The 22,048-nt window shown below is 45.5% G+C and overlaps 1 protein-coding gene across 1 annotated transcript in view; it reads left to right on the top strand.

The window, feature by feature from the left end:
- The window catches only part of UMOD (uromodulin), a 268,506-nt gene that overhangs the window by 52,242 nt on the left and 194,216 nt on the right, over positions 1-22,048 (top strand). The gene's annotated exons all lie outside the window — the stretch shown is intronic.

Below are 22,048 nucleotides of genomic sequence, written 5' to 3'. Positions count from 1 at the left end.
CAGGTAACATTATAGAAAGTTATTCCAGTGTGCGATTTAAAAAAGAAGGCGGCTACGTTATAGCTCTGAGTGGAATTGTTTGCTGTTGTTTGGTTGCCAGCCAAATAGCATCCAGATGTTGGTAAAACCTTTTCATGTTGTTGCTGTTGTTGTTATAAAAATAAAAATAAAAATGCATTTCAATGCTGAGAAAAAATCTGGCAGCAGACTGAACAGGGAGGTGATTGCATGCCACATCTGCAGTATAATATTTCTTTTCTGTCTGAACGTTTCTTCACCTTCCTCCTCCTTTCCATTTTTTAAAAATGTAATCACTAGGATGAGAATTAAGGCCCTCTCCCTGCTTTCCCAACAGTCTTTTCCCCCCATGTAAATTGGGGAAAACTGGAGAAGTTTCTTCAAAATGTTGGGGTGTGTGTGTTGCTGCTTACCTTTTTTCAGGATCCCCCAATTGGCTGTCTCAGGTAGCAAGAAGGAAGGAACCTCCACACCAGGGGAGAGGGAACCTTTGGCCTAGAGGCCAACTGGAGTCCTCTAGGTCTCTCCCTCTGACCCTCAGGACTGTGTCCACACTGCATCCCCTTCATAGCTAGAGGCAAAACAGGCAATGCCTCTGACCTCCTTTGCTGCCATGCATCCGTGGTGGGCAGGCACATAACAGAGGAGGTGGAGGATGCAGTTGACAAGCACTGGAGGTCAATAAGTGTCACACTATTTGGAGGCTAGATCTGCCACCCATCTGTAGAGGCTGTCGGGACACTGGCAAGTGTGCACCAGGGGAAGCAGGGCTAGAGTCAGGTGAGGGAGCCAGTGATTTATGGGAAGCTTCTGGCCAGAAGGGAAGAGTCAGAGGCAGGGGGAGCTTCAGAGGTGGAGCGTGGAGCACAGAATGTGCTGAAATTAGGAGAGGGTAGAGGCAGGGCCGGCAAGTGAAGGGCTAGGTACTTTCCCACCCTCTCCTGCACCACTGTCTCCCAGAACCAGGAGGGGACTGAAAAGGGATGAGCAGAGGAAGTTGCCAGGCGGGCACAGTCTCTGGCTGCATGCGTGCAGCCCATCAGGGAGGAGGTGCATAAACTGGTGGAGAGGGAGTGGTCCCCCATTGCTACAACTGTTCCACGGACTGGGAATAGCTGCCCGGATGATAGATTGGTGTGCATAGAAATCTAGAGCTGTAGAAATGACTGTGTTATCTTTGCCTTTGGCTGGGGAGTCCCCTTGACACCCTCCCACGGCCTGCTGCCCTGAAGCCACTGCCTCACCTTGCCTCGTGGGCTAGCTCTTGCCAATGCCAATGGAGGTGTGACGTTAACATATGAGTGTGCTGGAGGTTAATTAGTTAAACAAGTTACCCAATCAGAACCCAGGGGGTGGAGTCAGAGGGACTATAAAACCAGCTTTGGGAGGGGCGAAGGGAGGAGTTCGTTGGGACTTGGGTGGTTGGTTCGAGTTGGAGTGAATTGGGATAGAGTCTGTGGGTAGGTTGAGTTAGTGTAGTGAAATAAGTTGAGTCAGGAACAGTTAGGAGCTAGGAATATCAGGTGGTTTAGTGAGTGAGAGCAGGTAGCGGAAGTTATAGGTCTGGATAGGCACCCCATGATTGTAATTGACTGATACAGTTTATGAAACCACACGCTTGTTAAACTGCAATATATAAACAGAAGTTTATGTTCCAATTTAACCCTGACTGAGTATTGTACCAGGTAGGGCCTGGGTGGTGGCAGCGAGAAATAAAGTGGTGGCACAGGGATCAATAGACGGTGAAATGTCAGGGGACCCTGTGTGATCGCAACAGGGGGTTCTGGCTTTCTCACCCTCTTAGGAAGCACTCTGTTCCCCCAAGGGGTGTCAACCTGAATAAAATACTGTGGGGACCCAGGTAAGCCCCACCCCACATAATCAGTCACATGACACAGTGCACACACACCATTTGAATAGGAATGCCCATCAACTTGGAGGGGGCAGCCCCCTCAAATATTTTATTGTGCGGGCCGAAGCCCCCCCCCCCCCGATCCCTAGGAGTTTGTTCCTATTGTTCCCCCATATCTTATACAGGAGCAGAGCAAGTCACAGGGGTCAATGCCAGGAAGGCAGAGTTGCTCTTCTACATGCTAAGAAACACAGCACCCTAAAGTTGTGTGAAGGGCCTCATAATTGCCACCATTAGATTACATATCTCTTCGCCCACTAGAATACTCAAGTACAAAACACCATCAAATAGCCGAAGACTGGCTCTGCAAGCAGGTCATTAGTTATCTTTGGTTCGGCACTCTATAAATTATTTGTGGCAGGTCTCTGCTTTTAAGAATAATGATAAAATAGCCTGTCAGTAAGAATAAGCCTCAAACAGCATCTGAGGATGAGAAATGTGAAAATGCATTAGTTAGTAAGCTTGGCGGGCCAGATTAAAACGGGGACCATCTGAATACAATGGAAAAGTGCGTGATTCATCAAGGAAACATACATTTCCAATTCCCCTCCCGTGACAGGGTGTAGCTGTGAACACAGAGAAACATGTCAAAGTCAGAAGATGATTCCTCAGCCTGACGACTCAGGTGGCAAACTAGTTAAAGCTAGGAGGTTTGAATTTGGAGCCACTTCTCCCATAGCATTCGCACCATGCATTTCAAGCACATTTCAAGCACATGGCTTCCCTCACAGAAGGGACTGCAGTTTCTTAATGGTTCTGGAAATTGCAGTTCCATGAGGGGTCAGCTAATGTTCCCAGGATCCCCAGGGGTGGGGGGAAGCTATGTGCAAGAAATATGCTTGAAATGTATGGGGTGGATATGACCTTGGTTGCCCCCTTGAGACGATGGTTTTTAGCTGGCCTGCCGTGAACCTAGTGCATCCTTCTCAACCCATTTGGACCAAGCTATAAAGTTGTAATTGAACTTTATGGCCACCAGTTCCCCATCCCAGGTTTATAGTTGGTGCATTAAAATTTTCCATCAGTTGGGTGTGGGGGGAAAACACTGCGGCTCCATCAAGGAGTTGACCCTTCTGTTGCCTTTGCCTGCCTTCCTGTAAGCAATTTTGCAAGAGCGGTAAAGCTGCACATCTCCATTGGCTATCTAAACCGGTTAAGTTCTTCAGTGAGAACAATCGATAGCTTCCTTTCGCCTTGAAGCGCTGTGCTATTCAGTTGGTAGACCCATCCCATAGACAAATGTTTCCCTATCCTGTCCACATTTCAGACTGAACATAAGAAGCTGCCGGTGGCCCACCTAGCTCAGTATTCTTTACCCTGGCTGGCAGCAGCTCTCCAGGATTTCAGACAGCGAGTCTCTCGCAGCCCTACCTGGGAATGCCAAGGATTGAACCTGGACCTTCTGCATGGAAAGCAAATTCTCTATCCCTCTCTGCAATTCTATAATTCTATGGTCTATGTATTTAAAACAAGGATAGGTGATGGGAGTTGTGTGACTGGGGGTGGGCACCTAAACCATATAACACTGTTCCTGAAAGACCTACATTGGCTCCCAGTATGTTTCCGAGCACAATTCAAGGTGTTGGTGCTGACCTTTAAAGCCCTAAACAGCCTTGGCCCAGTATACCTGAAGGAGCGTCTCCACCCCCATCGTTCAGCCCAGACACTGAGGTCCAGCTCCGAGGGCCTTCTGGCAGTTCCCTCACTGCGAGAAGTGAGGTTATAGGGAACCAGGCAGAGGGCCTTCTTGGTAGTGGTGCCCGCCCTGTGGAACACCCTCCCATCAGATGTCAAGGAAATAAACAATCTGACTTTTAGCAGACATCTGAAGGCAGCCCTGTTTAGGGAAGTTTTTAATGTTTGATCTTTTATCATGTTTTTAATGTTCTGTTGGGAGCTGCCCAGAGTGGCTGGGAAAACCCAGCCAGATGAGCGGGGTATAAATAAATGATGATGATGATGATTACATTACCTGGATGGCCACTGGGTCCTCATTCCTGCTCCAAGCAAACATGCTTGAAAACTCTGTTTGCTACTCCCATCACGTGGCTACCAGATTGGTTTGGGAATTCAAAACAGGTTTATTGAGCTAAGGTCTCTTAAAGATTGGCTGAAATTCAACCTTGGGGATCCATGATGCTGTAGTTGTGAAATCTAGTAAATCTACAATCATTGGATCCTCTAGGGTGGGGGAGCCAGTGCAGAGGTGGGTGGTGGACTTAGGTGGTAAAGCTTTTAGTGTTTCTGAATAGGATCTATCTCCTAAGAGCAGTTTGAATGAGAGAAATGATGCGTCTCTGACATGTATACGCAGGCTGAAACGTCTTTATTTCAGCTACCACCTTAGGTCAAAATCACAGCTTGCTGCTTAAACAATGAAACCAATTTGCTGGATATTTATATTCTCTAAGTGGCTGCCCTCCAGCTGCCCACAAACACACAAGTACACAATTTACTGCCGGCTCTTCAGCAAAAACCAAGCAGCAGAGAGGATTAGCCATAACACACGTAATGCGCCCAAAATATGGATCAGATCAGCAGCGTACATAGTAATGTTAGTGACCACTGGAAGCTGCCATATTACTGAGTCAGACCCATTGGTCCATCTAGCTCAGTGCTGTCTACACGGACTGGCAGCAGCTCCCCAGGGATTCAGAAAAAGGTCTCTCTCGACCCTACCTGGAGATGTTGGGGAGTTGCATCGCTTATGTGGACACTACAGTTTCCACTCAGTTCATTTCGATGCAAAGGAAATGGCATGCAAATGGAGACAAGGGACGTAATTAGTTGCATATCACTTCCAGACTGAAAGCAGCAACAACAGTGAATATTAATCATATTCGCTGGATTGATTTGTGTCCTGGACATGGGACAAATAACCGAGCACCAGCAATTTCTGCTTCTGCTTCTATTTTTGTCTGAATTCGCCAACATCCCTCGCCTCAGGTGACATTTAACATGAAGAGGCTGTTGCTTTTTGGTGTGAAGTTTATATCTATGGTTATAGCCAGGAACGACCTTTTTCCATAGGTGCCTGGATATACCTGGCATATTACAGGTCTGTGCAAATCCTCTGTGTGCCTTGCCCTTTCAAAAATGAAGAAGGAAACTAGCCAACAGCCATTTCTCGATTTCTTAATTATGTGGTAACTTGATATTTTGTTTTCTCCTTCGCTGGGTGCAGCTGATCAGACCAAAGTTTTCTGTTCCAGGATATAATTGTGGTGCATGTTGTGTTGCTTATCCATAATGTGTCACTTGTGAGTAATCAAGCAAAAGTGACATTTAGCCACCCACTTATACCAGCAGCCACTGAATTAACAGGTGCTTTACCTCAAGTGATCCAGACCAGCAGCTACCCACAACAACCAAAAGCCGTATTGGGAGCAGCGGCGGAGCAAGCCAATCAGGCGCCTGGGGTGGCGCGCATGCCCTGCCCCCAGGGGCGGGGCCAGCCACCCACGGGGGCGGGGCCAGCCAGGGCACTATGATCCATGGGGCCTCCAAGGAGTCTGCTTGCCTCCTCCCACTCAGCCACGCTACAGCTGGCGGGGGGGAGGCGGCGGGTGGACTGCTTGGGGCATCGCGGAGCCTGTGGGCACCCAAGCCACTGCGTCACTCCCAGGAGAGATGCGTGGCTCGGGCGCACCACCCTCAGTGGTGACACCTGGGGTGGCCAGCCCCCACCACACACCCCTTTCTCTGCCCCTGATTGGGGGGGAGCCTTGAAAGGGTCCTCTCCGATAATGGTATTCTGTAAAAAGAAAATTTAAAAGATTTAAACAATAGCGGTTTTTAATCAATCATTCTCTCTCTTTCCAGCTCTGAGCGCCAATAATTTTTGTTTTTAAGATTTGTTTGTACCTCTTAGAGACGAGGAAGAAATTGAATTCGATTTTCATTCGAAGCTGCATCTATTAAATGTGCACTTTCTGAAACAATATGTGAATCAAAACATAGCTAGCCTACGAAAGTCACATTTATCCAAATAATGCAATGGAGTTCTCCAACCAATGTTTACAAAAATGCATCTATTAGCCAGCAGTGTGCATAAAAATGAATATATTAGTGAAAACTACATAATACATTATGAGAAATTTGCTTGCAAAAACGTGTCAAAATAGCATACAAAATGTGTTTGTTATGAGAAATTTGCACTAAAATGCCGAAGGATTCCCATGAGTTTTCAAATATATGTTTTATTGACATTTTCAATAAACAGAACAATCTATTTGCAACAACAGTGCCATTCTTTATAATACAATGAGATTTTTTTTTAAAAAAGCAAATTGCTGCAGCAATGTGGAAAACTGAATTTAAGACTGGAAAAATGAGAAAGCTACAATGCATCCCTAACCTTTGCAAAACTTGGGGTTTCCCCAGACCTGCTGATAAACTCACTCCTTGCGTATGTATGCATGCTGCCATTTTGATGACATAAACAATAGCACTCGCCTCTGAGCTTTCGAAATAGGGGAGAAAATGGAGTGTGTTCCATGAGTATAGAAATTTACTAGGGAGTAGGAGTTGAGGAGAAGCATGGATTCCTAAGTCGACTTACCTAAATTGATCCATGTCAATCACATTTACATGCGGGCAACTATCCCCACCCCAACCCATACAATTTCCCTGAGGTGTCATCAAACCCCTTTGCTCCTAGGGAACTTGCTGTATGCAATCAAAGCTCCCAGCAGCAAGAAGCTTTACTTTCTGTTTTCATACTAATATCGCTAACAGTACAAGGACACTCCCAGCCCGCTGTTCAACGATTTGGAAAAATAATTTATGATCCAAGTGTCTGGGGAATACTAATCAATTAATGTTGATGATGATGCCTCAAGGCCTTTCTGTTTGATGAACGTGTTAATGATTACCACATTCTTCCATCGTAGTAGACCCGAAACAAGAAAATAATATTGTGGGCACTCCAGGCACTTTGTTTTATACTTTGCAACATGCCATTGACACAATAATAGTGCAGTAAATGTGAATTTGTACTGGGCGGCCCACTCATAATTCCACTTCAATAGTTGTTCTATGATGTTTCATTATTGCCAGTGCTATTTTTCTCACCATGAACGCCTCCCTCATTCTCTTAGGCTGGCCTTGGCGCCCACCTGAGAGGTGCCGGAACTGAGTTCTGATGAGTTCTAGCTGAAACAAAGCCCTGATTGTTGCTGTCTGAAGGGGCATTGCTTGTACTAACTTGTAACATTTGTGGTATAAAAACAGAAGTTCAGCAAGAAAGTACAGGGCATGCACCAATGGGAAACAAAGCTGTATGCCCACCCCAAATTTACTGCAGGAGCTTTTGCCAGATGCAAAGAGTACAGTGGTACCTCGAGTTAAGAACTTAATTTGTTCTGGAGGTCCATTCTTAACCTGAAACTGTTCATAACCTGAGGTACCACTTTAGCTAATGGGGCCTCCCACTGCTGTGTGATTTCTGTTCTTATCCTGAGGTAAAGTTCTTAACCCGAGGTACTATTTCTGGGTTAGCGGAGTCTGTAACCTGAAGCGTCTGTAACCTGAAGTGTCTGTAACCTGAGGTACTGTATAGAAATGAGCATCAAGTACAATTGCCCTGACACAATCATAAGCTCACATTATCATGCACAAGCAAACAGGTGTCTGGAAGGATCTTGTCTTTTTCTGTTATGACACTATTGTTAGCTGGGCCCTATCTATTATTGGGGTCTTTATTAGATTAACGATGATCCTGTTTGTTTTTATTTCTTTTCTTTTAAACAGTTTTTAAAAATTCCCAGCAACCAGGAAATCCTTTTCCCTATTGCAGATTACATTATCTTACTCCTTTTTTTTGTTAGTTTTTTTCTGCCATACAACATTGCCCTCCTCAAAGTACAAAACATTTATGAAATGTCAGAATTAAGCAGATGCTAGCACAGCTGTAAATTCCAGTCTCCGGGACAGGCAGACAGCATTCTGCCACTAAACAAATAGGGATGGTGAGTAAATGTCACCATTAAATACAGATTCAAAGCAGCAACTGCAGGAGGGTGTGTGCTGCCTGAGGAATTTGTCCGGTCCAAATTCCAAAAAAAATCCAGCTGATCTGCACCTTTTGGAACTAATGGGTAGTTTGCAATGCACTTCTCTTTGGGATTCTGCACTCGAATGAATTTTATGAGGCATTCCAACAGCAGCCTTTTAATAAATTTCATATTCCTTTTTATTTTTGCAGGTAACTGCTGCTCCAGGTATCTACAGAAGGGGTGGAGAACTTTTGGCCCTCCAGATGTTCCTGAACTACAATTCCAATCAGCCCCAGCAAGCATGTGAAATAGTCAGGGAAGATAGGAATTGTATCTAAGCAATATCTATGGGGGCCATAGGTTCCCCACACCTGATCTAGAGCATAGGTGGGAAATTACTGGGCCGCAAGCAGTGCAGAAGTTCTAAATCAGTGGTCCCTAAACCCCCCGCTCCCCCACGGGACACTTGAAAATTGCTGAGACCACTTAATTATCTAGCTGCCTGTTGTAGCAACTGCAGTGTGCTGTGTTAGGTGCTGTATGATTTTTATTGGTATTTTGTGCGACCTTTTTTATTGCGTTAATAATACGACTTCCACAGAATTCGGACTGTAACACAATAAAATACAATATAAAAAATGAAAGCAGCAATAAAACATATGTGAATATTTCATGTTGAATGAAGCTCACAGATCCCTGTTTCGGAATCCCTGTTCTAAATATTTTAAACGCTTTTATAAAATTGTTTTATTCTTCTTATTGTTATTATGCTACCTTGTCATTTGCTGACCTCGTACCCCTTTGGAGGACAGAGTGGGCTAGAAACGGCAGAAATAAAATGATGCCTATAAATCAGCACATGCAAATTGTATGCAAATCGGCGTCTCCTTTTGCTCCTCTTTTCCAGCACATCTCACCAGAAGCAGCCATTGCGGCTCTGGCACGGCCATGACAAGGCTGTTCCCTCCCTCCACATGGCATTGGTACAGAAAGAAGCATTTCCAACTCTTCTTGTTGTGCTAACTTCCGGGGACGCACCCGCGTGACCTTTTGGCCAATCACAGCTATGTTCAGGGGTGGGGCTGGAGGTGGACCTGAGGGAAGACTTCGTCCCTCTGGTCCGCTTCCAAGCCATATTAAAGCCAGCTAGGCCGAAGCCTCAGCAGCCAAAGGAAGAGAATGGCCACAGTATCAGCTATCCCTACAGGAACCATTTCAACACTTGATAGGCCAAAGCCTATGACTAACCATAGCTGTCAGCTTACAGATTTGAAAATAAGGGACCAGCAGCCTCGAAAATAAGGGATCAGCAGCCAAAATAAGGGATTTTTCGAGGACAGGTGTGTGCAACTTCTGAGCCCCTCCGAGCCAAAGGCAGAAAGCCCAGCCAGCGGCCAAACGAAGCCTCAAGCGGTGGTTCCCACAGCACAGCAACCCATCAAAGGGGATGCTGCAAGGAAAACCACATCACCTCTCCGCTGGGAAGTGCTGAGCAAGGGCGAGTCCCCAGGCAATGTGGCCGATTTGATCGGCACAAGGCATGCAAGCTCCACCCCCCAGTCGTTCTTAGACTCCTTATTGGGTGAGCAATACAGCCAAGCAACACAGTTGGAGCCTCCCTCCTCTCTGGTCGGCAGGGAGGGAGGGAGAGGAGCTGCTTCCTTTGAAACCCGGGAAATTTACGGGATATCATCAATGCGGGACACGGCGCTGGGATAAGGGAGTTTCCCGCCAAATAAGGGACGGTTGACAGCTATGTGACTAACCCTGAGGCCTATAAAAGAGTTTCCTGGCCAGGCCTCCTGCTTAGGTCTGAGCTGTGAAGAGGTGTCACAGTTTTCTGCCTTGCCTCTTACCATACTACTCTGCTTAATCCCTTGGTTATTTGGCATTAGCCAGACCTGGGCCAGCTATTTAGGAAATGAAACTGATCCTCTTATGGCACAGTTTTCAAGGGAAGCTCAATTTATGAGGTGCACTAAAGCACGGAAGTTTCTCAGAGAAAAACAGCTTCATTACAGAAAAGGCTGGCTGATGGGGAGAAAGAGAATATTGTCCTCAAATGAACTCGGTTGAGAGAGTGGAGGACCAGTTTTGAAGCCTTCTTCTTCTTCTTCTTCTTCTTCTTCTTCTTCTTCTTCTTCTTCTTCTTCTCCTCCTCCTCCTCCTCCTCCTCCTTCCTTCGTTTATTTATTGATCTGATTCCATTTATGAATCACTTCCCATAAAATAACTCAAAGCAATCCCACAGTTGTTGTTTTTTTAAGATCAGCAATAAAAACAATTAAAAGCAATTCTGTATGTCAAAGCAATTAAAAACAATTCCACACATAAAAATCATTCCACATATACAAGCCGATTAAAAACGGCCCCCTATTTAAATACAATTATAGACGTATAAATTATTTCAGATCCAACCAAGATTGGGATTTCTCTATTTTCAAAGCTTGTTGAAAAGGGAAGTCGGATCATGGAGATGAAGTGACTCCCCTATGAGCAAAAGTTGCAACATTTGAGGCTTTTTTGTTGAGAGAAAAGGTGTGCAAGAGGTAACATGATAGAAATTTATAAAATTAGGCATGTCATGGAAACAGGGAATATAGCGGGGTGGGAATTCACTCTAAAAACACTAGAACTCTCAGACAATGAATTTGAACACTGGAAGATTCAGGGCAGGTAAAAGAAAGTACTTCTTTACAGAGACCGAACTATGGAAGTCACTCCCACAGGAGGCAATATTTGGGCAGACTCATTGAGGATAAAGCTATTCAAGGGTACTAGCCATGATGGCTGTGCTCTGACTCCACAGGCAGAGACTGGAAACCACCAGAGGGGAGAAGGCTCTTGTACATCAACCGGAGGGCCAAAGGTGTCGGGATCTCCGCTCGGCCAAGCTGATAAAGCTCATTTTTCTCCAACATCACCCTCCCAACGAATAATTAACGACCTGAGCCTTTGATGAGGCCTCAGGCACATTCCATTCAGCAGAGAATCAAAGCAGCAGAAGTGATGAGATTTATGGCTACATTGCTATGCTTTATTTCTAAGCTACGCAGACAGCAAAGAAATATAAATCCTCTCTCTATGAGAGCAGAGAGCAACTGAAACAAAGGAACAGGAAACCAGTAAACGTCACATCCATCTCCTGCTTCCGTGAGACTTCCAACAGCCTGGAAGGTCTCTGGAATGTAAACAGAGTCCTGTGACTCCAAGCAGCTGCACAGTGGCAAAACAGAAACTAACATCAGGTTCCCCACCCTGGCGGGCGAGCCGCTGCTATTCAAAGCAGACAACACTGGGTGGGTGGAGAAATAATCTGACTTGGTAGAAAGTTTACTTCCTAGACTTGTAAAGGGGTAAAAGAGTATTGAGAGATGATCCATAATGAATTGGGGAAAATGTTTAAAAGTACTTTCCCCCCCAAAACCAGAGTCCTTTCTGTTGGGGATAATTCAGACTGAAATTCCCAGGTGTCAAAAAAGGTTATTTATGTACGCTACTACTGCGGCCCATGTTTTGTGAACCCAAAAATGAAAAACGAGGGAGGTCCCAACCAGAAAGGAATGACAACTTAAGTTGATGGAATATGCACAACTTGCAGACTTAACATATAGATGAAGAGAACAGTACAAATTCTACAGACACCCTCCATATCTCCTCAAAATCATTTATCCCACATATTCCCTGTCTTACCTTAATGGCACATGTTAATTTATCATTGATAGCTATATCCCACACCTCTTTATACCATGATCCCATTTTATATTCTGCTTGCCCCTTCCACTTCCTAGCTTCCTAGCTATAATAATTTGTGCAGCTGTCAATAAATTTGTGAGCAAGTCCTTCCACCCCATCATAAATTGATAATAATGCTACCTCTAGACTTTTGGTCAGCTTTCACCCAGCGATTTCTGTTATCTCCTTAAACACCCTTTGCCAAAAAACTATAATTCCCAGGATTCTTGGAGGGAGCGATCATGTGCTTTAAATATGCAGCAAATGTATAGTGTGAGGTAAGGAATAGATCTTGTTGTCCTTGAACACCTATTGTCCCTGGCCACGCTGGTTGGGGTCCCCACCCTGATCTAAAATCTGAAAGAGTGGAGGAAATCTGTACCACATGGGGATGGGGTGTTATAATGCTTTTTTCTGATTAATTTTTTTAATTGGAAAAGCTCACACTGAACATTTGGGAGGGTTGCATTATATTTTGTTCCTTCTCTTTCAATTTTAATAATGCGGAGTATTGTGTGACTTGCAGCCAAAAGCTAATTGAATGCACCCGATAAGGGGGATTATATTGTAAAGGAAGAATTCTTCTACCAGGGAGAAGGCCAGAAAACAACAAAAGAGAACATCCCAAGATACACACACACACACACACACACACACACACCCTTTGTTAAATATATCACCATAAACCTCAGGCTGCTTTTATGCCTGTCCAAATACTTGCAACTTCACAAGACTCTTCCAGCTTGAAAGAAGTCCTAGCAATTTAAACAAACATCACGGATGAGAGAGAGAGGTGGGAAGAGGGCAGGGCAACAACTACCCTCATGTGTGCTTAGACGAGCAGGATTTTTAAAGGGATCACCAACATGAACCGCAGGTGGATTTCTGCAGCCGTGCCACTGCTTAGCAACCACACATTAAAACCAGGGAAGGGAGGGCAAAACAGCCAGAAGAATCCCAGCCCAAGATGTTACTTGGCCTTCTGAGTTATACTGAAGGAAACACAATTCCACAGAGGCAGAGAATTGTATCCAACTAAGTTAGGGTCAGTAGTGTAGTGGCAAATTCAGATGTGCAGAGTGATTTTGTGGCGGTCACATCCATGCCTCTTCTAAGCTTCTTAGATTATCTTTGGAGCATACAGAAGAGTAACTCCTGGATGTTCTCCCCATGTGCATTCTCCAGATTGGCCCTCAGAGCCAATCCTCAGTGGCTGATTCGCCTCCTTTCACTCTGATTGGCTCCGATCAGCACAAAGACTGAGAAGGTTTCTTCTCAGCAGCTAAAATGCTCCCATTTCATGCTGATTGGGCAGCTCTGGGACACTGGAGACAGGGATCCTCTTGGGACTCTATTGCAGAAATAGTAATGGGGCTTCAGTCTCCTATGACACCCCCCCAACACCTCTGGTTAGGATAGTTCCACTGAAATCAAAGTTAGGCATCTCCACTAATTCCAGTAGGTCTACTCTGATTATTAGACTTATGTCAGGGTTCAGATCTCTGCTCAGTCAGGAAGTCAACAGAGTGGCCTTGGACCGCTCACAGCCTCTCGGTCTAACCTACTTCACAGAGTTGTCGTGAGGATAAAATGGGGAAGAAGAGAACCATGCACACCTCCTTGAGTTCATTGCAGGAAAAGTCTGGTATAAATGTAATTGATCCATAAAATTATTATTATTACTGGCTGTAGCCAACAAAGTCCTACTCAAAAGTAGACCAATTGGCTTCCACAGCTGCTCGCACACTATGCCCAGAGATGAAAAGAAGAAAGAGTTCCAACTAAGGAAGACGGGCAACAAAAACTGGTGCAGAAATGGTGAAATTTACCAGAAGATTAAGAAATCAAGAAGAGAGGTGTTTTAATATAGAATGGGGAAAATTTATTGATTATCTGAAGAATTATTGTAAACCACTTAAATCCCTAGCAGGACTGATATAAAAATGTGCTGTGAGAATAACTTAAACAGAACATAAAGGACGACTAGATATGAACGGTCTTTGCAGTGGGGGGAAATAAGTAACCACAGAAAGGGGGGAAGGAGGGGTCGCCGATTGGATGTTTCAATTGGATCTGTAAATCCAGATTTGCAATTCTATTGTCAAGTGTGAAAATGAAAAATAAAATATTAAATAAAAAAAGTTATCGTCACACCATATAACAAAATTATAGGGAGGAAATGGCAATTTAGATGGACAAAAAGTTGACGTAACTCTCTCTATTGCTTGCATTGAAGTCCCCACCCTACTCTCAGCCTGGACATCTTGCTTAATTCCCTTGCCCTAGAATTGTTTGGCTGCTCTAATTACAAATTCCCATTAAGAGGCACATTTGAAAGCCAACAGGACGTTATTAGAACCAGGATTCCTAAGATGTTCTTCCAGCTGAACATCTGCCACGGCTAATTAAAAACAAGTTGACGAGAGAACCTCTTTAAAATGAAACATCGATATTTGTCAAAATGGCTGCTCGATGGTGCAACTAGCCTCAATAGGAGGAGATTCAGGTATCCCATCCAAAATAAGGGTAAGAGATGGTTTTAGGTTGATTTCAGTGTGCTTGTGCCCCCCAAGTGTTGGGCTTATCTCAGGGGCTTGGGGGCTTTGGCGGGAAAACCTCACTGGGACCCAAATCTTTTGCAATGGTCCCATTCACTCATGACTTACCCCAAAGAAACCTGGGTGCTGTGATTCGTTGTGAAGGTTAGGAGGGACAAACTACAGCCCTTGGGATTCTTTTGGATGAAGTCATGTGCTTTAAATCTGCATTGGCTGTGCTTTAAATTGTGGGAATGTTTAGGGTGGCAGGAGAGGATATATTGTTTGTTAATATCCTTCCTAACTTGCGCTAGCAAGTTCCTTTACATAGCAGAGTCTACGTTTCTACATTCACAGCAGGTAGCTAGTTGCAGGCTTGTGTATGCCTCTCACTATTATACGATTCAGTCTGTGTCAGATTGAATTGTACATTCCTGGTAAGTTCCCTTGAATCCCTCTTAAAAGAATAAATATGCCACAATCTTACTCAAAGTCAATAAAAGAAGTTTACTTACATCAGTTCACAGCTGGATCCATGAAGGCAGACTTAGTTACAAATATGTACATGTGGATCTACCCCATATGGGGGTATGATCCCAGTGCTTCTGCTAGCTGAGAGGCTAGCAGAGCAGTCCTAGCTAGAAGGTGGTCAAACAAAGAAGGAAGTAAAAAATAGAGACTTGTCCTTTTGTTACCTGGACAGGTTAGGTCATGCCTACCTTCTATCACATGCAAACGAAGGATGCTCCAGCCAGGAGGAACAGGAAGTTTCGATTGGCTGGACCAAACATCCCCTTGCATGTCCGCTCTCGGAAAACAAGGAATGTTGTATTTGACTGCTCCCAGTGGATTACATCCCACATAAATGTGTGGTGCGGATCTGCCCACGTGTGCAGGGGTCAGAGTTGCCTCCATTGCCCTTCACCACTTTCTCCTCCTCTGGTCCGAAAACCCCTGGCAAGTAGCCCTTGGGAGGCTGTGAGTGTGGCGATCACACAGGGTCCCCAGACCTTTGACGGTCTATTGATCCCTGTGCCACCACTGATTACTTTCCTGCTGCCACCAACCCGTTTCTCTCGGGTACACACGGAGTCCAGACAGTTGTTAACATTAACAAATAATCAAGTTTATTTTATAGGCATGAACAAGCTTATGGTTTCAGTTAATTTTTCGTGGCAGTTTCTTAATCTTAGTTTCTTTGCTGACCTATACGTTCCTAACAAGTTCAAACTGATTATCCCAACTATCTATCTGACTCCACCTAACAGTTCCTCTCACTCTCTCACAACACAACTCGACCAACCCACAGACTTATCCTCCCTCTTCCTTCTCCAACTCCCAACTCTCAACTGACTTCCACACAACTCCCACTCTAACTCTAACTCCTCCCCTAAGGTTCCCACTGGCCAATCACATCACACTCATTTAACCCTTTCCTTATGACCCACCTAGGAGGCAAATGCCACAGTGAGGAACCTCTACGGCCCTCAGGTTGGAACCATTTCCCCAGCTATTCCTGGCAGCACATTTGTTGTTGGCTTTATGCTCATCATTGCCATTCCCACCTCATCATAGCACAAATGTACCCAATTGCCCTCCCATAGAGTTGATGGAAATCACAGACGAAAGGTCACTGTTTATGTTTGCTTCTGGCGTCTGAAATCCTGGGCACATCTTCGCTTGGTCTGCAGTTGACTCTTGCATCCTTTCCCTTAATTCAGTTTGATCCTTTATTGACAGGACACCCTGTAGAAGTGATACCAAAAATATAATTAAAGGATGAGTTCTCTTAAGGCTGCTGTGAACTGCCTCCACCTCCGGAAGGGAAAGCTTCACGCTGCGGGAGCACATAGCCTTGCTGTGAGCAGATTACATCATTGCCGCCCCCACCACCAGCAACATCACCTTGTGTATGAATCGGCAAAGAAGGGAGAGGGTCCTCCCCCCCCATATGAAACCTTAAAGCAAACAAACTGATATAAAACATTCCAAAGATTGTATCAAAAAATAAAACGCATAAGCGAACCATTCGTCCTCATCACACCCTTTGGAAAAAATATGTGTATAAATGCCAGTCACACAGGATGGATTGCAACAGCAGACTTGTGAAATGAACACAAATCATCTCTAAACTTTGGAGAGAGTCAGTGGCATGATATCTAAATAAAGATAACCCGGGGCTATCGAGATAAAGTTCAGGATAAAATACCTCTCCCAAAAAATAAACTGAACAGAAGATGGTCTATGTTCTTCTGGCGGTATACAAATTTAATAAATAAGAATAATTAATGAAAGAGCAGTAATCATGGAATTTATATCTGGTAATTTCACCTCTGACTGCTCTGCAATGTTGTGTTAGTAGGCAAACTAAGGCCCAGGGGCCGGATCCGGTCCAATCACCTTCTAAATCCGGCTCATGGACGGTCCGGGAATCAGCATGTTTTTACATGAGTAGAATGTGCCCTTTTATTTAAAATGCATCTCTGGGTTATTTGTGGGGCCTGCCTGGTGTTTTTACATGAGTAGAATGTGTGCTTTTATGTAAAATGCATCTCTGGGTTATTTGTGGGGCATAGGAATTCGTTTATCCCCCCCCCCAATATAGTCTGCCCCCCCCAAGGTCTGAGGGACAGTGGACCAGCCCCCTGCTGAAAAAGTTTGCTGACCCCTGTGTTAGCTTGTCTACAAGCACAACCTTCCAAACCCTATCATACGAGTATTGCAGGGGGGTTTTTTATGTGTGTTTTTATGGTATTGTGAAATTGCTTCGAGGTCCTTCCTAGGAAGCAATTCATAAATTAAATAAATAATTAGATAATTGTATTATTTCATTTTAAGAAAGAAAACAGGCCCAAAAGGGGGGGGGGGGTGCTTAAAAACCACTCTCAGAAAAAAAATGTTTCCTTTGGGAGGGAGCGTGGGATATAAACTGAATAAAGGGAATGAATTCTAACTAATATGCTGGGGGTTTTTTTATTATAAAATAAAATAAAATGAAAATCTGGAACCAACTTGCAGTCCTTCCATGTTTTAATACATGTCACAAAGTTGAAAGTTTGGAGCAGGCTTTGCAGCAGCTGTAAATTGAATTAATGTTATTAAAGTCAATGGGCACAGACAAAACCTCCACAAACAGAGCCTTCCTGTTCCCTTCTACAGAGGGTGTGTGCCAACCAGGAGGAATTACAGTGACAGCCCAAGGAGGGAAATTACAGTGGAGAAAGGAGGGAGATCGTGGAGAAGGGGTTTTCTCTGTTCACAAGCAGAGAATGTAGGAAGCTGCCTTAGACTGAGTCAGACCATTGGTCCACCCAGTTCAGTACTGCCTGCTCTGGCTGGCAGCAGCTATCCAAGTAGCGTTAATTTTTGTGTTTTAACAATCATTCACTCAGTAATGGTGTTAGGACCACAGGAAGGTGTCTTATGCTGAGTCAGATTATTGGTCCACCGACCTCAGTATTGTCTACACTGACTGGCAGCAGCTTCCCGGGATTCCAAGACAGGAGTCTCTTCCATTCCAAAGATGCCAGGGACTAGACACATTGTGCCCTCCAGAAATCATCTCCCATCATCCCTGACCGTTGTTGGCCAGGCTGGCTAAGACTGATGGGAGCTGTATTGCAGCATCATTTCAAGGGCAGCATATTGGCTACCCTGTGACTTTCACTGGCTGGCAGATCTTTCCCATCCTCATTTAGACATGCTGAGAACTGGAACCTTTGCATGCAAAATCCACTACTGAGCCACTGTTAGAGACGTAGTTACCTGTTGCGGGAAGAGACCAAGAAGGGGTAATTTGAGTTTCGTGCTGAGATTCAGGTTGCCAACTGATTGGGCAAAAACAACCTGCATTGTGCCTGTGCCTTTAAAAGCTGCTTGATCTGCCGCTCTTATATGCTGCTTTTCTATTCAGGATCCCCAAGACACCTAATAATATTTAAGATCAGGATTTTTAAAAAAGCAAGAAGACAATTCAAAGCTACAGATGCCTAGTTCAAAATTCTTGCATCAGCTGCTTGGGCCGGGAGTGATGCCAGAATTTGCTCCCGCAGCTTTCAAAACTGGCTATATTTTTGACACCTGTATATTGGTATAGACCCAGGAAGCAAGGGAGGCTGGGCCGTTAGGGCAACTGGGGCACCGACCCACCAACCTCAGTCCCACCGCCTGCAGAACTCAGCAGCAAAGAGAAGGATGGGGACAAAACTGGAATCAATGAACAGTGGCTGCCATTGGCTCTGTCTGTCATTGGCTCTGCCTCTGCTTCCGGTTGGCCTCTCCATCTTCTCCCCCTCCAGCCCCAATGGGTACCACTGCCCATATCTTTGCACCACTGCAAAGGAAGGATGTACCACCTGGTCTTTCTGAATGTGCAGGTTGTTTCTTAGGCTGCTGTAGCCTCTGGTGAGAGGCTCTCCAGGCCCGAGAAATTAATGTGCAATTCTTTTGTTGATAAAGCTCGTTTGTATTAGAACAGTGAGTCATGCTTTGTTGTATCCTTCTGATCTATTATCCGGACAGGAACCACCTCTTCTCTTTTCAGTGGCTAAATGAGACATGCCGCTCTCTGTGGGTTCCTTGACTTCACCTCGCAATCTTTTGAGAGCAGGGATGTTTAAATGGCTCACACCAGTGTGACAAAAACGAGACAGCCTTCGGACCAGGTTGCCCTCTGGATTTAGTGATTCACAGGGAGTGTGCAAGAGTCTACTCAAGACTTGTTGCAAACCACTTTTAGCCGAAACCAAGGGAATGCTAGACCAAAGGGAAGGGGGGAAGTTTTTTCTCAGTCCAGGGGCCACATTGCCAGTGGTGGGCGTTGAGGCCTCAAATTTCAGCTGCCCCCTGTGCAATGCCAGAATTCAGCACCGCTTGCCTCTCACACTCCATTCTAAGTCATATTTATGGCATCCCCTGCCCTCCACATCCAGCACAACCCACTAAATCCACCTCTGACATTACCTTGTGGAAAACATTCTTGGGGACAGGAGGGATGCCAGGGATGGGTGGAGACAGGGGCAAAAGTGGGCAGAGCCACGGAGGTAACTCTTACCTCTGCGCAGTATAAATTGGAGGTTCCTACACACACATAACACCAGTCTTGAAAGACCTACATTGGCTCCCAGTACGTTTCCGAGCACAATTCAAAGTGTTGGTGTTGACCTTTAAAGCCCTAAACGGCCTCAGCCCAGTATACCTGAAGGAGCGTCTCCACCCCCATCGTTCTTCCCGGGCGCTGAGGTCCAGCGCCGAGGGCCTTCTGGCGGTTCCCTCACTGCAAGAAGCAAAGCTACAGGGAACTAGGCAGAGGGCCTTCTCGGTAGTGGCACCCTCCCATCAGATGTCAAAGAGAGAAACAACTACCTGACATTGAGAAGACATCTGAAGGCAGCCCTGTTCAGGGAAGTTTTAAATGTGTGACATTTTAATGTATTTTTAATCTTTGTTGGAAGCCACCCAGAGTGGCTGGGGAGACTCAGCCAGATGGGCAGGGTACAAATAATAATAATAATTTGTTGTTGTTGTTGTTGTTGTTGTTGTTGTTGTTGTTGTTGTTGTTGTTGTTATCTATCCAGGCAAGGAAGAAGCGTTATAACATTTCAAGGACGCATTCCACCCAGGAACAGTGTGCAGAATGACTGGGAAGGGTGTGGCCTGAGGAAGGCCTTGTGGTGAAATATTTCATAGGGGAACAGTTGGGTCCAGAGGCGCCAGCTTGTGAGGGCGATTGGGAGGGTGACATTGTGTGCGTGTCAAACGTGGGCATCGCGCCTCCCTAAGCTAAGCAGAAGCTTCCTGGGCTTTGGGAAGGAGGGGCCAGGCCTCTGACGGGATGCTGAAGCCCTCCTGCCTCCTTCCCAAAGCTGGGCGGGCTTTGAGAAGGAAGGCTCTTGGACACTGTCAGAGCATCGTGCCTCCCTCCCTAAGCTGGGTAGAAGCTTCCTGGGCTTTGGGAAGGAGGCACCAGGATTTAATACTTTAATACTCTAATTTACTGTGAACGTTTAAGGGACTAACCTAGCCCCCCTGGTCCACTGACCACATGCCACTGGTCCAAGGATGGGTGAGAGAGAAACTCTCCAGAGTCGCATTTGGCCTCCATGCCTGGGATTCCCCACCCTTGAGATTGACAGTGATGGATCACCCAAGCATAGACGTTGCGCAACTCTACCGCAAGCACATGGGAAAGTCAGAGCTAAGGACATACAACCTTCCTTTACCACACCCCCTCGCCACTTCCAGCATCAGGTCTGTTCCAGAACCTTAAGGCCAAACTTGGGGGTTTCAAGGAGATACAGTACCTATTTTTTTAAAGGAGGGTTCCTATGTGAAAGTCAGCAATGTAGCAGGCAGGTCCTGATGTCACCATGTACAAACTTTCCCCTCCCGCTGCTGCTGTTCAAGGAAGTTTTTAATGGTTAATGTTTTACTGTGTTTTCAATATTTTGTTGGGAGCCATCCAGAGTGGCTGAGGCAACCCGGTCAGATGGGCAGTATGTTGTTGTTGTTATTGTTGTTGTTGTTGTTGTTGTTGTTGTTGTTGTATCATCATAATAATCATCACCAAAGGGAGAAATTCCACCCCCAAAAAACCAAACAAAAAACTTGTTTAATGAGCCACTGCTGGCCGCAGCACTGATGATTCTAAAAGTACACAAGCAGAAGGCCTGTTTAAGGATTTACCACCTTTCAAGGTTATGATTCAAAGTGGGCTAAGAATGAGGCGATTAATCTGGCAACATCCCAATGGGTCGCCCCCCCCCAAAAAAAATGAAAAGGGGAACAGGTCCTTAATTCTCCCCGCTCTTTGGCTCCAGCATATTTCACTGCTGAAATATGAGCAACTCCACTCGGATGAGATGGAACGAGAAATTTCCTCCCAAGAGTTAGGGAAGATGCCCATAACTCACAGGGAGCACAGTAAGTTAAAAGTTTTCCTTTCCCTTTTGAAAAATGACCTCTCTGCTTTGATCACGTGTTCAGTTTATTGCCATACATGGACTCCTCTCCCCCCAACGTATTTGATAGGACTAGTTCACAGATCAGGGTAGAATGCCAGGTTGCAGATTCAGCTCCTTGTGTCCCCATTATGTGCCTTAGATCTTGGGCAGCTGCTGCCAGTCAGTGCAGAGGCAACTGGGTTAGGTGAACAAATAATCTGGCTTGGTATAAGCCTAGACCCCATTCCTTTATAAAACGATAGCAAAGACCACAAAGGAGACAGTGTGGAATGTGAGAAGCTACCTTACACTTGTCTAGCTCAATACTGCCTACACTGACTGGCAGCTACTCTCCAGGACAGAAGTGCCTCAGCTGGGGATGGAGAGCCACAGCCTTAGCTTCCTGGTGGGTGCCTTGCTGCCACTTACAAGGAAGATGAGAAGGAGGGGAGGGGCGGCCTAGACGCCAGCCTGCTGTGGGTGCATTGCCAGTAGTGCTCGATTGGCACCTTGCCCTACAGCCGCCTCCCTGCTGCCTCACTCCCTTGTGGGGATCCCTTCAACAACAACAAAACATGCAAGTTGAAGACCCTTTTTGATTTGCTAGATCTGACTTCTGCTTCCTTCCTTCCTTCCTTCCTTCTAGAAACAGTAGCTGAGGGGGCTATCAAGGAAGGAAAGAAGGAAGGTAAGTAGATCAGGGGGCAGTTACTCTTAGTAGTGGAAGGCTGTGAAGTCTCCTTAATTGGAGCTTTTTAAGCAGAAGTCAGATGGTCATCTGTCAGTTGTGGTTCCCTGCATTGCAGGGGAGTTGAACTAGGTGGCCTTTTGGGGTGTGAAGTCCAATTCCACGATTCCATGGCGGGGATGAGAAGCACCAACGCGTCCATCCATCCAAAGAGACTGCCT

Source organism: Podarcis filfolensis, assembly GCF_964270895.1.
Source record: "Podarcis filfolensis genome assembly, chromosome: 14".
NCBI classification, from domain to species: Eukaryota; Metazoa; Chordata; class Lepidosauria; order Squamata; family Lacertidae; genus Podarcis; species Podarcis filfolensis.
This window is presented reverse-complemented; position numbering and strand designations above follow the sequence as displayed.